Genomic DNA, 13,117 nt, shown 5'->3' on the forward strand with positions numbered 1-13,117 from the left:
CCATGGCTCGTGGGTGTTATATAGATCTTGTTACCTCTGGGTCCTCAGCCTACTCAGCCTCTGCCCCCATTAATCTAGCTAGGCTTCTAGCTTAGGTCCACTGTATCAGACCTGGCTTTGAGACACTAGTTCTGATCACTCTCTTCCTGTCACCAGGCCTCTGGCCACTGTCTTCTGTGCCACTCTAGTACCAGGCCCTCCGGTCCCTGTCTGCTGCACCCCTCTGGCACCAATAGCCTCACAATTCCACTGTAACCAGCAAGCCTCAGGTCTGTCAAAGATGTGATGGGTCTGGGCTTTCCCCAGCCCAGGACTGTGTTCATGTGTGTGGTAGCTGGAGGTTATGGTGCCTCCTACATGCCTTTCACCAGGGAGTCCTGGAATTTCCTGTGACTGCCATGCCGCAACAGTCCCACCAGGCCTCCCAGACCCTGGAAGAGTGCAGTTTTAGAGATCACACCCAGAACTTGGGGTCACCTCCTTCCCCATAGCTCCAGCCCATACCACGAAGTTCATCCTGGCATGGAATCTCATCAGGGACATGTTCTTCCCCTGCTGGCTGGTGATGCAGTGAGTGCCTCCTCCAGCTCTGAGAGTGGGGCATTAACTGGGTTTTAAAAAATAAACCAGAAATACATGCAGATGGAGTGAAGAGGGTGGCACTCACTTCATCTGCAGGTGAAGCTTGGGGAACCCCAGCAGTCTGAGGTTCACATTCAGGAACACCAACAGCTCCACCAAACTAAGATCCAAGCAAGTGTGATGGGGTGTCACAACATCCCCAGCAGTGCTAAACACCCTTTCTCTCAGAACACTTGTTGGTGGACAGGACAGGTGTTCCTGGGCAACTGTGACCAGATCCTGCCACATCTGGCTGTGGCTTGCCCAGTAGGCCAAAGTGTCACAGTCCAGCGGCTCCATGTTCTCAGTGACAGATCCAGCCATCTCAGGGATCCAGCCATCTCCTGATGCCCTCCTTCAGCTGCCTCACCAGTGCCTGAATGTCTGGTGACAGTGGCTTACCCCAGCCAGTAACATTGATCCCCTGGAACTTCTCCATTTGGTTCTCAAATTCCATCATTCCAGGGATCACCTGGCTAAGGAAGGCATCACCAGCACTGAGGGTCTCTGTGGCCTTGAAGAAGGTTTTGAGGACCAGCAAGATCTGGGAGATGGTATCCCACTTAGCTCTGTTAAGGGGACCACTGATCCCATTCTACCCAAACAAGGCCATTTCATGTCTTCTGTTGCTCCACCAGCCTTTCCAGCATCAGGTATGTGGAGTTCCACTGAGTCTCGACATCCTGCATGATTTTGTGCTGTCTTGCTAAAGGTGGTGCATGTGGGCATTTGGTAAGAAAGATCTATGAGCACCATGAGCCATCTGAATCCTGGCTGCTCAGCTAAGAAGAAGGGCTAGCCATTCAGAGCAAGCATCTCCCCAGTGCTCTGGGTGATCTTGCTCATCCTTGCAACATGCCTCGCTTTGTCTGCGGCTTTCTCCCACTGTTCCAGGGTAGCCTGCCTCTGCTTTTGGGGGACAGTGGCTTTGGAGCAAGTGGTGGACTTCCTTTTAGGCATGCTGCCACTGGTGCCAGGCTGAGGAGCAAGAAGGGCAAGGCAGTGCTGTCTTTTCAGATGCAGCAGTATCACTGTGGTGGTAAAGTGTTTCACCTCCTTGCCATGGCTGATCTGCCTTAAGCAGTGCTGGCAGATAGCATACTAGGGATCATCTGCCATCTCAAAATGATCCCACACTACACTAGTCCCCCACTTCTGGGTTGAGGGTGGCGATCCTGCCTTATTCCCCTTCTCAGCAGGCAGAGGCACAACAACAGGAGGAACTGACTCCGCTGAGCCACCACAATGTCCTCTCAAGTTGCCTCCACAACCTTCTCTGAGGTGCCTCCCTGACAAAGAGACCTGGATCTAGGGAAACTATGAGGGGTGTGGAGCACAAAGTCAGCTTCCCCCTCAGTCTCCAGACTTTCTTTAGCTAGGACACTCAGGTCCCCTGGTTCCAGATCCAGATCCTCCTTTGGCAGTGGGAAGCTCATGCTGGGAGATGAAATTCAGCTGGAGGAGACTGTCATTCTGCTTCTGGTGCCTATTTCTGGAGTTCAGGGAGGTGGTTCAGCTGCAGGGACAGGTAGTGCTCCCACCTCCTTGCTTCCACTGGCAGCAGAAGACTCATGGCTGCCAGGAAAGAGGATGTGTCTATGTTTGGGGGAGGGGAGGACTTGCAAGTCTAGCTCTCCCCCTACCTATTCTGGCCCTATCTCTCCTGCTCCCCTGCCAGAAGACCTGGCACCTGCCTTTCCAGCACACTTCATATTAATCTTTCCTGTGCTGGTAAATGTATCTGTGTGACTAATTAATAATATATGTCTTTTTCTTCTTCTTTGATGTATGACTCTGTCAAACTTCTTCTGTGTTGTGTTTACTGTTGTGTGTGTACCTAAAATAATATAATAATATCTCCTCCTCTTCTTCTTCATGTTCTTCTTCTTCTTCTATGACTCTCTGACTTCTGTGTTGTGTTCATCTGAATCTCTGACTTCTTATTAATCTGAATCTCTATCTGAGTTTTTCTTTTGTTCTGTCTCTAGTCTGTATATAATTATAACTAATAATTTTAATAACTATATGTAATCTCTTCTTCTATGAATGTTCAAATTCTTCTTCTATGATGTATATGTGTAAGTGTGTGTAGTATGTGCTTCCCTGCACAGTGATGAATCACACTGCCAGGGAAAACACAGCTCTCTTTTTAAAAGAGTTGGGGGGAAAAACAAACAAACAATAACTAATATAAATGGAAATAAATGGATTTGAAAGGGATAAGTAGAGGGATTCTAGTTAGTAAGCTATATCCAATCCTTTCCAAGAACAAAAAGTAGCAGGAGACTTACTAGGTAGGAAGCCAAGCCAGTCCAGTACCTTTCAGACGGTGTTGCTCAGGCAGAAACAGCTCAAAACAGCCACAGAAAGCCTACAGACAGAGGCGTATATGCTGTTTCTACATCCCTCCCACAGAGCACTGTGATTGGAAGGGGACTCAAAGAAAGATCACAGTCACTGGCCAGCTACAGATGTCAGTTTTTTGCCCCCTGTTCCCCCTCCCTCTTCTCAGTTTCTGTTCCCCTGAAAGACTGCCTTCTGAATCTCTGAATTGATTCAGAGGTTTTTTGCCTTTTCCCAATTTGATTCAGATTTGGAGATTCAGCCTCTGAATTGGGCAGAATCTTGTCCAAATTGAATCATGGACTGAAACTTCACACAGCCCTACTGCAGAGTGCTTTTTAAATGACCAATTGCAGAAAAAAATAACCATCCTTAAATGAGGTATTAAATAAAGGTGGTCTCTTTTAGAGCAACTTAGAGAACTTGTGTTCCCCAGGGTTAACTGTTCATGCATTGTGGGCTTGGTTGTCAGCGAGGAGAAAGGGAGAGGGGGAGGGAGGGAGCAGCACTGAGCTACTTGCTGGGGTTTGCTGCCTGGTTGTAGCTGAATGGGGGGTGTGGAATGGATCCCCCCTCCCTCATGCCAGACCAAAGTACCCCATCTGTGGTACTGGGAAGAGCAAGGCCAGGGCCACAAGATGAGGGCGCTCCATTTCATGCCCACCTGCCAAGCTCATGCAGAAAGGGGGAAAGGAGCAGCTAAGCTGCTACCTTGCCACGCCTGAGCTGGAGGGAGGGGGTGGAAGGGAGTCCCCTTGCTTCACAAACCCAGCCTGACTCCCCCCCCAGTAGCTGAGACAGGGTAGCTGAGGGGGGCCATGAGGCAGGGGGGCTTCATTCCATCTCCTCTTCAGCTCCAGCCTGGCAGCAAACCCCAGCAAGAAGCTCCAAAGTGGGGGTGAGGCTGGGGATAGGGATGGTTCGGTAGAGTCCAAGGCTTCTGGAGTGCCTCCACCTGCTGGCTAGGGCTTGTTCATGGAGGCTCCATCCCCCACACCCCACCCCAACCGGTGAACATCTTTTTGGTCGTAGCAGGGTGGGAGACTATAACTCATGACACTTCATATAAAGTGACATGAGTTAGAGAATGGCCAAGGTACATCTGCTGGCACCCATAATACTCATATTGATGCAACCCAAAACTGAATTCACCTTCCTTACACTTGTATCACACTGAAAACTCATACTAAGTCTGTAACCAACCAAGATCCCTAGATCCTTCTCCATATTGTTCCCATCAAGCCAGCTGTCATTTACTTTGTATTTGTGTTTTTTAATGTTACTAAGTTTGGTGCCTACCCTAGAGATCTCCTGGTCTGACCTTCCTATCACACCTTTGTTGGGAGAATTTGAAGAATGAAGACTTGGGTGAGTTGCCCCTTTAAGGAACGTGAAAGTTGTTTACTAGGTGCTTATAGAAAAAGATGCAGATTTGCTGGTCACCACATAACAAAGTAACAAAGAATGGCCGCCGCCACGTTTCACTGCTGTTCCCCCCCTTTCTCTTATCTCTCAGGTTCCTGGAGTACCCCATGTAGGTGTGACTTCTCCCTCATTCACAGGGACATCTTGTCCCTTTCTTGCAGGTCTGGTCCTGTCGCCTCGCTGTGGCTGCCATCTCTACCGCCATGTCCACCATGTTTGCAAGGATGCTGGCTCTGTTCCCTGCTGGACACTCCACCTCCACAGAGCCCATTGGATTGCCAGCTCCACTTCCAGCTGGATGCTCCACCTCCAGAGAGCCTGCTGGAATGCTGGTTCAGCTCCCCCCTCTCACTGGGCACTCTGTCCATTCCGAGCCAACCAGGTGCTACCTCCGCTTTCCACATTAGCCACTCTGCCCCTGTTGGACCTGACAGATGCTGGATATGCTCCCTCCACACCAGTGGGCACTCGGCCTGTGATAAGCCTGCGAAGACACTGACTCCTTTCCCCATGCCGGCAGTATTGCCTCCACTGGTCCAGCCACGGCTTCTCCCTCGGCTGATCCCCAGCGGATCCCAGCTCTGGTAAATGTTCCCTTTTCTTTTACATTTATTGTTGTTGGCCTCCACTTTGGGGTTATTCAGACCCCTTTTTTCATTGGCCTCCTCACTGTCCAGCATCCAGCCAGTTTGTTGTTCCTGATCCCCCACCAGAGGCCTTCTTCTTCCTACCTCTGGCTTTTATCCTATGGCTCTCCCCTGTTAACTCATACAGCTGCACATAGCAGCATCTATGCTTAGTTTTGGTCCTGACCGGTCGATGACCCCTTCCAGTTTCTTCAGTAACAGGGTCTTGTGACCCCTGTTACATTGAACATTCTTCCTCAAGGATAGCACCTTGAATTTCTTAGTCTTGAATGTCATCTTATTGGCTCTTGCCTAGCTTTTCAATCTATCGAGAGCTTTCTGAATTGTGTTCCTATTGTTCAGTGTATTCACAGTCCTTCCTTTTTCCATGTTGTTTACATATTTGCTCAAGAAGCTGTCTATTCCAACATCCTAATCCTTTATACACACATTGAACAGCACCAGGTCCAGGACAGACCCCTGTGGAACTCGACTTGAAATCTCCTGTCATTTCAACATGGATCCATTTATAATTACCCTTTGCTTGCAGCTAATAAGCCAGTTGTCTATCCACATTGTAGTAGTTTTATCTAGCCCACATTTCTCAAATTTCCTTATGAGGCCATGTGGGATTTTGTAAAAGCCTTACTGAACTCCAGATACACATATCCACTACATACTTTATCAAAGAAGGCTAAAACCTTCTCAGTATTGATGTCAGGTTAACTGGCTAACTTCCTTCTCCACCTTCTTTAAAGAGAGGCACTATTAAGGCCTTTTTCTACTCTTCTGGTACCTTGGCTTTCTCCCAAGATTAGGTAAATAGGGTTCTACCAGTGCTTTCAGTGCCCTATGATGAAGTTAGATTGGATTTCTCAAAAACATTTTAACAGCTTTGCAGCAAGAAGACACTGACCACCACTGCCTGGTGCTTTACCTGTGGCAGAGTAGGGTGATGTTGGTGCTTTGGACAATATGGCATGTATTTTTATGGTACAGTTGTTTGTGTAGTTCTAAGAATAAAGTAGCTATGAATTTGTACAGGATGGTTTGAATAGGGATGATCCTTCCTTGAGCAGGTGATTGGATTCAATGACCTCCTGAGGTCCCTTCCAACTCTTCTTTTCTATGACTCTATTAATCTCTTTGGAGCAGGGTCCATCTTTTTATGTGTATTGTACCTAACACAATATGGACTGGTATATCAATGCAACAAGAGACCCAAATGTTCTTGAAAACTATATTGATTTTAGTTGTCAAAGAATATGCTACCAATTGCCCTGGGAAATAGTCAAACTACAAAGGTCTAATATATATTTTAAAGCAAACTAGAGACTTGTCAGCAGTGACATCTTTAAGATAACCACAGGGATGCAGATTCAAGATCCATATGAAAACTTGGTGCTATTGAAGGCAGTGGAAAAATCCCCATTGACTTCAGTGCAGCCAAGATTTTCCCCTCTGGAATTTTAACTCCAATTTAGTTTTAAAAAAATCCTTCAAACTGACTGAGATTTGCCTTTCATAAATTTTTAAAAACATGTATTAAGCCAGGGTGTTAGCAAAGATATCAAGAACTTTAGCATAATAATGCAACTACAGAATTAAATCAGTACTGGAGCAGTTATAATAACCCACTGTGGCTTGAGTAGAATCAGATGGATGCTCATTAAAATTTAGAGTTGAAAGTTCAAAAAAAGAACTTAGAGAAACCAAGCTGTCCTCCGGTCTGAAACACTTTTTGATGAGACATGGAGGTGAGTAAGTCAAATTCAACCAAAGGAAAGAATTGAATAATCAGAGATTAAAAGGCAAAAAAAAATTAAAAATCATCACATCAGAAATAGAAAGATTAAGGTAAAGAGTGTCATCAAGAATACTTTATAAATTTAATTTAGTGCTTATGAAAAGGAGACAGACTGACATCACTAGAAAATAAAGCCCCCTGTTCACAGAATAAGCGTAACACAATCAGCACTAGAAAATGCAAACCTCCCTCACTGACCATCTAAATAGCTCGACCCTGACCCAGAAAGGAAACCTCCTACTGGGAAAAGAGGTTAATCCATTCTCAATGCTTATTCTTTTCTTGTTCTGTCTTCTGAGACTCTCAGCTGGGCCATAACTGTTGATAACTGCTACTATATTATGCTGCAAAATGGACATCTAACTGCTATAACTTAGACTAAAGCCAGAAACTCATTTTCCCCAAGTGCTTAAATAACAATCAGACCATTTTCAGTCACTACTTGACATGCATCACATTTGAACTACAGTTACAAAGACATGTGATTCTTTAAGTAACATCATGACCATAAGCATTTACTGTGACTGATAATATTCATTTATAGAGAAACATATGATGTATCACTGTGGCTTACTTGGCCAGACCACTGAAACCATAATCCCACCTCCTTTAGTCATCCTCTAATGCTGCTGATGAATTCACAGGCCTTAACAACTATGTTATGAGCACTAGCACCTGCATGAACAGTTGGGCAATTCTGGTAGAGGTTCTTGAAAACTGGCATACAGGCTTTTGCACATACACTCACAAGCAGACAGAAATAACTTTATGAAAGATTGGCTCTGTGTATGTAGTCATTTTTTTTTTAATTACAGAGAACACAAAGAGTTTTATCTTATGTCAAACCCCATCTTGCTCTGTGTGCCAATAGGACTCAGAAACAATAGTTGGAGTTTTACTTGTAGGCTGATGGAAAATTATACAGGTGTAAACAATGACAACAATGAATATGTTTGTTTCAGCAAGCTAAAATAATGTAACTTAGCACTGTGTAGTCCTCTCCCTCTTAGTGTGTTAAATAATATTTGTACCTAGTAATACATTGGAGCACCTGCTGTCAATGCAATAGTCTTCTTATGAAATCATTTGGCAAAATTATAGTACTTGGTCACCATCTCCAATGACAAACTATTCATACTATGGGGAAAAAAAAATCTCTTCCATTTTGATTATTCATACCAAATCTCAATGAAATGTTAAATGAATGAGAACATGTTTCAGCTGCTACTACTGTTCAGTTGCTTCAATGGGTGCAAAATTATTGTAGCTAGCACTCGCAGAGGGTTGGGGTTTTTTTTTACATAATCATTATATTCATATTCAAAGCTTTAGTTTAGGAAATGTCTAGGCTGTCCAAGTACCATAAAAGTCAAATAATATACACACAGATTGTTGGAAGCAGACACATGTGATTCTAATTTCAACTGATCTGACTTGATAGTAGAAAGAGAATCAAGGCTTCATTCACAACCAGCAAATTTTACCAGCCACAAATTCAGAACTTGTTGAGAAGTAGATTTATATTACATGTAATTTTTATTAAACTTAAGGACCAACTTCAAAAATTAGAAATGGGTGCTTGACATCTCAAGGCAGATGCTCAGCCTCTTACAATATCAAACCTATGGTTACTAACATCTCATAAATGAATCTCAGACATTTTTGAACACTGAACGAATTGAAGATTTTCTACTTAAGCTCCAGTTGATTAAAATCTTAAACAATTTCATGAGTTTTCAAACTATCTCAGGGAAGGAGAGGCCCAAATAAAAGGGGAAAATATGTAAGTAAGATTCTTTATAATATGTATTTAGTAAATTAAAAGTAATGATTTTCCTATTCAAATACATTCTGAAATTCAGAGCATTCATCCCCATTCTACATTGGCCATACTCTACATAGTAGTGTAATGAGAGGTGGGCAACTGGGGCACCAGCCCTGGGCCCCCATTTTGAGAGGGTACGAGAATAGCAGCTGCTGCCACAGCTGAGCTGGACTCTGCTACCTAGGGTGCAGATCCTCATAGTTACACATCTGACCCAACATGTCATGCTGTAAATAAGAAAAGTGCAGCAGCGGGCATGAGAAAATATATGAAGGATGAGTGATCTGAGAGGACACACAGATTGGACTACTAGTGCCTTCACTTCAGATTTGGGAATGTTGCTAGTGTTGGCTTAAAAACAGTATTTAAAGACTTGTTTTTTGGGAATTGGTTTATAGGCATAGATATATGCATTATAAGGGAGGGCAGAAGGGGTTAAAAGGATTTCTAAAGAGCTTGGGAGACACCACAGCTTCTCATAACCCTGAAAGTAGATGGGCTGTCTAGCACAACAAGGTCAATGGATTGACACAGCCTGAAAATTAAGTGGGGCATGCCATAACATGAGATCACTGCCTTCAAGGCAGATGTGTCTAGCACAGCAAGGATACATAGCCTGGGAAGCAAAGAAAGTATGTACCATACTATCCCATAACACAAGATAAGTGACACCAGCAACAAGGCCTCAGAGAGCAGGGGGGCCTAAATCCTGGTTTTGGGGGAAAAAAAAACAAATGAGGCCAAGGCCCGGAAGGCTACGTGATGTGTGACCACAGAGATACAAACAACCAGAGATAGCGATAGAAGAGTCATCAAATGAAGAGTCATCAGGAGTCATCAAGGGGAAAGGAGTATATAAAAGCAGAGACCTGAGATTAACAAAGAGTCCCTCCTGTCCCTCCCTTTGTCCTATCCCCTCTCCATTTTGCTTCCTGAGAGGGGGTCCCCATCCCCGTCCCCATCTCCTGTGAAGGGTTCCCAAGGTCACTATGGACCAAGGGCATATCAGTAGTCCATCTCATGCACCTCACTGGGGGAGAGGGAGGGGAGGAGGGGTGTTGTGGGCCTCAGCATCCCACTTCCAGTCTCCTGACATGTAAGAGAGAGCCTGAGAGTGGAGCCTGATTCCTGCCCAGATGTAGTTTGACTCTGATAACAGCCCTAGGATTGGTAGATTGATAGAATTGTTTTATTGTTTGTATTGTTACTTTTTTGTTCTTGCTCTGTATCAATAAATTCACCTATTATTGACTGGCAGGTGTTGTGGTCGGTCTGAGGGTTGTGCTTGCCCAGAGATAGGTGCTGGGTCCAAATCCAGTGTCAACAGCTAAGAAGAAAAAAAGGCTAGGGTAGGGGGAGATGGCTGAGATAAATAACTGAAATCTAAATTACAAAAGAAAGGAAACAGAGGACATGTATTCCAACCCTGATGAGGAAAAATATTTTAATTTCTGATTTGTCATCATGTTCATGGCAAGAGCCATTATGTAGAGAGAAGGCCCATGCATTCCTATGTTCAGATTGCTGTACCAACATGTCCTGAAACCTACAATAACACTATGTTTGCTTCTCTTTCTGGACAGGCTAATATACTTTACGTATATGTGTATCACACATTAAGGTGTGACATGGATGCTGAGCTGCTTTCCCAATTAAGAATGTTTTTTCTGAAATCAAGGTTTGATCATGGTTGCCATTAAAAAGGGTATATTTAGCTAGCAAAGGTGTCAGTTCTTTCCTAGTCTTATTCAAAAGAGAAAACTGGTAGTTCAGCTACCACTGTGCTGTAGCTTAGTAATGCTGACAAGTTAATAGTGATTACTGTCACCTAAAACTAAAACATTTTTTTTTCATCTTTGGTAGAATGCTTGAGAATATTAGAAACAGAGCCCCTTTATAAACAGAGTCTTCTCAGGGAGTGAGGAAGTCATTAAGATCCCTATACCACAATTGGGTCTTACCAAGCTGTGGTCATGCTTTACACCTTTTATCAAAAAAACGATAAGCTTTTTAGCAACAGGTTTATTAAATGTCACATTAATCAATGCTAATCTCAAAGATATTTTCCTCTTGCTTTAAATATACAGCTGCAATAGATATTCATGATTAATTCCAATAACTTCTGAAAATATGGTATCAGTTCTAGGACCTCTAGAATGAAACTGCAAAGATAATTAATCCAGATGCAAAATGATCATTCATGTCAAAATATGAGTGTAATGTTGTTTCTCAAAAATAAAAGGAGGGAGTAATTTAAAATTCCATGCTTTGGATATGTAAGCAAAACTCCTACAATCACTTTGCTTCAAAATAAAATGCACTATATCGAAGGCAGACATTAAACATACTATATTTAATTATATTATATTGAAAAAGATATTAAATTGAAAGCGGACAAAGAGCATCCCTTTCCTAAACAAAGAAGATAACAGTCTCCTAAATAATCTTCTTTTTTTCCCGCAACATGGAGACATAGTTGAATAAATGGATAATGTATAACTGCTTGGAAACAGAAAAATGCAGATGATAGTATGGATTAAGCAGGTTTGGGATCTATTAAGTGTTTGTTTGTTTATATAAATATACCCAGCTCATTGGCTTGGAGCTTTTATGAATGCAAATAAACAAACATGGTCTAGCATAAATCCAGATTCATTAGACTTTTTATCACTATCACAGGATTTTGCGATAGCATTACCATTTGGGGATGTGAATGTGTTTAGAAGCACTACTCTAGGCAAAATACCATATTTTCTTCAAACCACATGTGCCTTTTCTCCACAAGTTGGATGTGTGTCTTAAGCAGGAAAGCTGAAGGCTTTTAGCTAGAGAAGAAGCATGCCTAGAGACACTGTGTATGCCATGCAGCTGCAAACATGACTGGTCCTTGTGCCTGGCTCAGCAAGCTGAAGGGATGGAGTCCTCTGTTAACCCTCTCACAGACATACCTACTGGCTTAGCACCGTACCTTCTGACTGGGTCAGCAAATGAGCTGTTGGTGGTATTTTGTTGAGGCTTCTGATGTGGAAAAAATACTTTATTCAATAGGAACTTATATAAAGAACAGTTTACATTAAAGAACAATCTTGCTACTGCTCTTGCAAGAGTAGAGTCTGGTGCCTAACCTTGTGTGACATAGAGTAAATCCCCTTGGGAACAGAGTGTCCAGGGAGCATGGCATCCTAGGAGGCAATCTGGGTGAGGCAGCAGTCAGCAAGAACTTCCAGGTCTGGTTCACAAATGGTTGTTTAAAAAACTAGACCTTTTAATGTAATATGTGTATTTCACAGTAATCAGTCACTGCCAAAGTAAAAACCCAAAGAAAGGAGAATCAAAGCTTAATGTTGGAAGACTATTTTCATTAAAGGTCTTTTCTGTATCTGATTTTAATAAATGGTGTTTTCCAACAAGTGGTAAAAAAGCAAAAATCAGCTTCTGGGTCTTCATTGACAAGTAATTTTTCCCTGCTCAATCTATTTTACAGAATTAGAAATGAAGGCTTGCTTACCTTTGAACAGTACTTCTTAAGTATTCTGGGTCTTCTTTATACCTACTTTCTGTAGATGCCTGAAACACATGTATAGGCCAGGTCTCCTAATTTTTACTTCAAGTTTTAATAAAGTTGAAAGAGAAAAGGATATTTATCAAAGACAAGATTATGTTTGGTTTTGTTTTCCTTTTCAGAATTGCTTATATGGTTAAAAGCACCTATACATTCACATGCCCAGAAAACTAGGATAAGAATATGAAAGAGAAGTTTTGGCTGAAGTCAAAAGTGGAAATAAGAACCTATAAAGATTGTAAAATGGTTTCCTTCATAGATTTCATAGACATTAGGGCTGGAAGGGACCTCGGAAGATCATCAAGTCCAGCCCCCCGCCCAAAGGGCAGGAAGTCAGCTGGGGTCATAGGATCCCAGCAAGATAAGCATCCAGTTTCATCTTGAAGGTGTTCAATGAAGGCGCTTGAACCACCTCCGGTGGCAGGCTGTTCCAGACCTTGGGGGCTCGGACAGTAAAGAAGTTCTTCCTTATGTCCAGCCTGAAACGATCTTGAAGTAGTTTGTGACCATTCGACCTCATCATCCCTTGGGGCGCTCTGGTGAACAAACGTTCCCCCAGATGCTGGTGGTCACCCTTGATAAACTTGTAGGTGGCCATCAGATCACCCCTGAGCCTGCGCTTTTTCAGGCTAAAGAGCCCCAGGGCTCTCAGCCTCTCATCGTAGGGTCTGCTTCCCTGACCTCTGATCATGCGCGTGGCTCTTCTCTGGACTCTCTCAAGCTTCTCCACATCCTTTTTGAATTGTGGAGCCCAAAACTGGACACAGTACTCCAGCTGCGGCCTCACTAAGGCCGAGTACAGGGGGAGAATGACGTCCCGGGATTTGCTTGAGAGACGTCCCGGGATTTGCTTGAGACGTCCCGGGATTTGCTTGAGATCATCGAGTCTGACCCCCTGCATAGGCAGG

The sequence above is a fragment of the Alligator sinensis genome, unplaced genomic scaffold (genome assembly GCF_000455745.1).
Source record: "Alligator sinensis unplaced genomic scaffold, ASM45574v1 scaffold887_1, whole genome shotgun sequence".
Classification (NCBI taxonomy): Eukaryota; Metazoa; Chordata; order Crocodylia; family Alligatoridae; genus Alligator; species Alligator sinensis.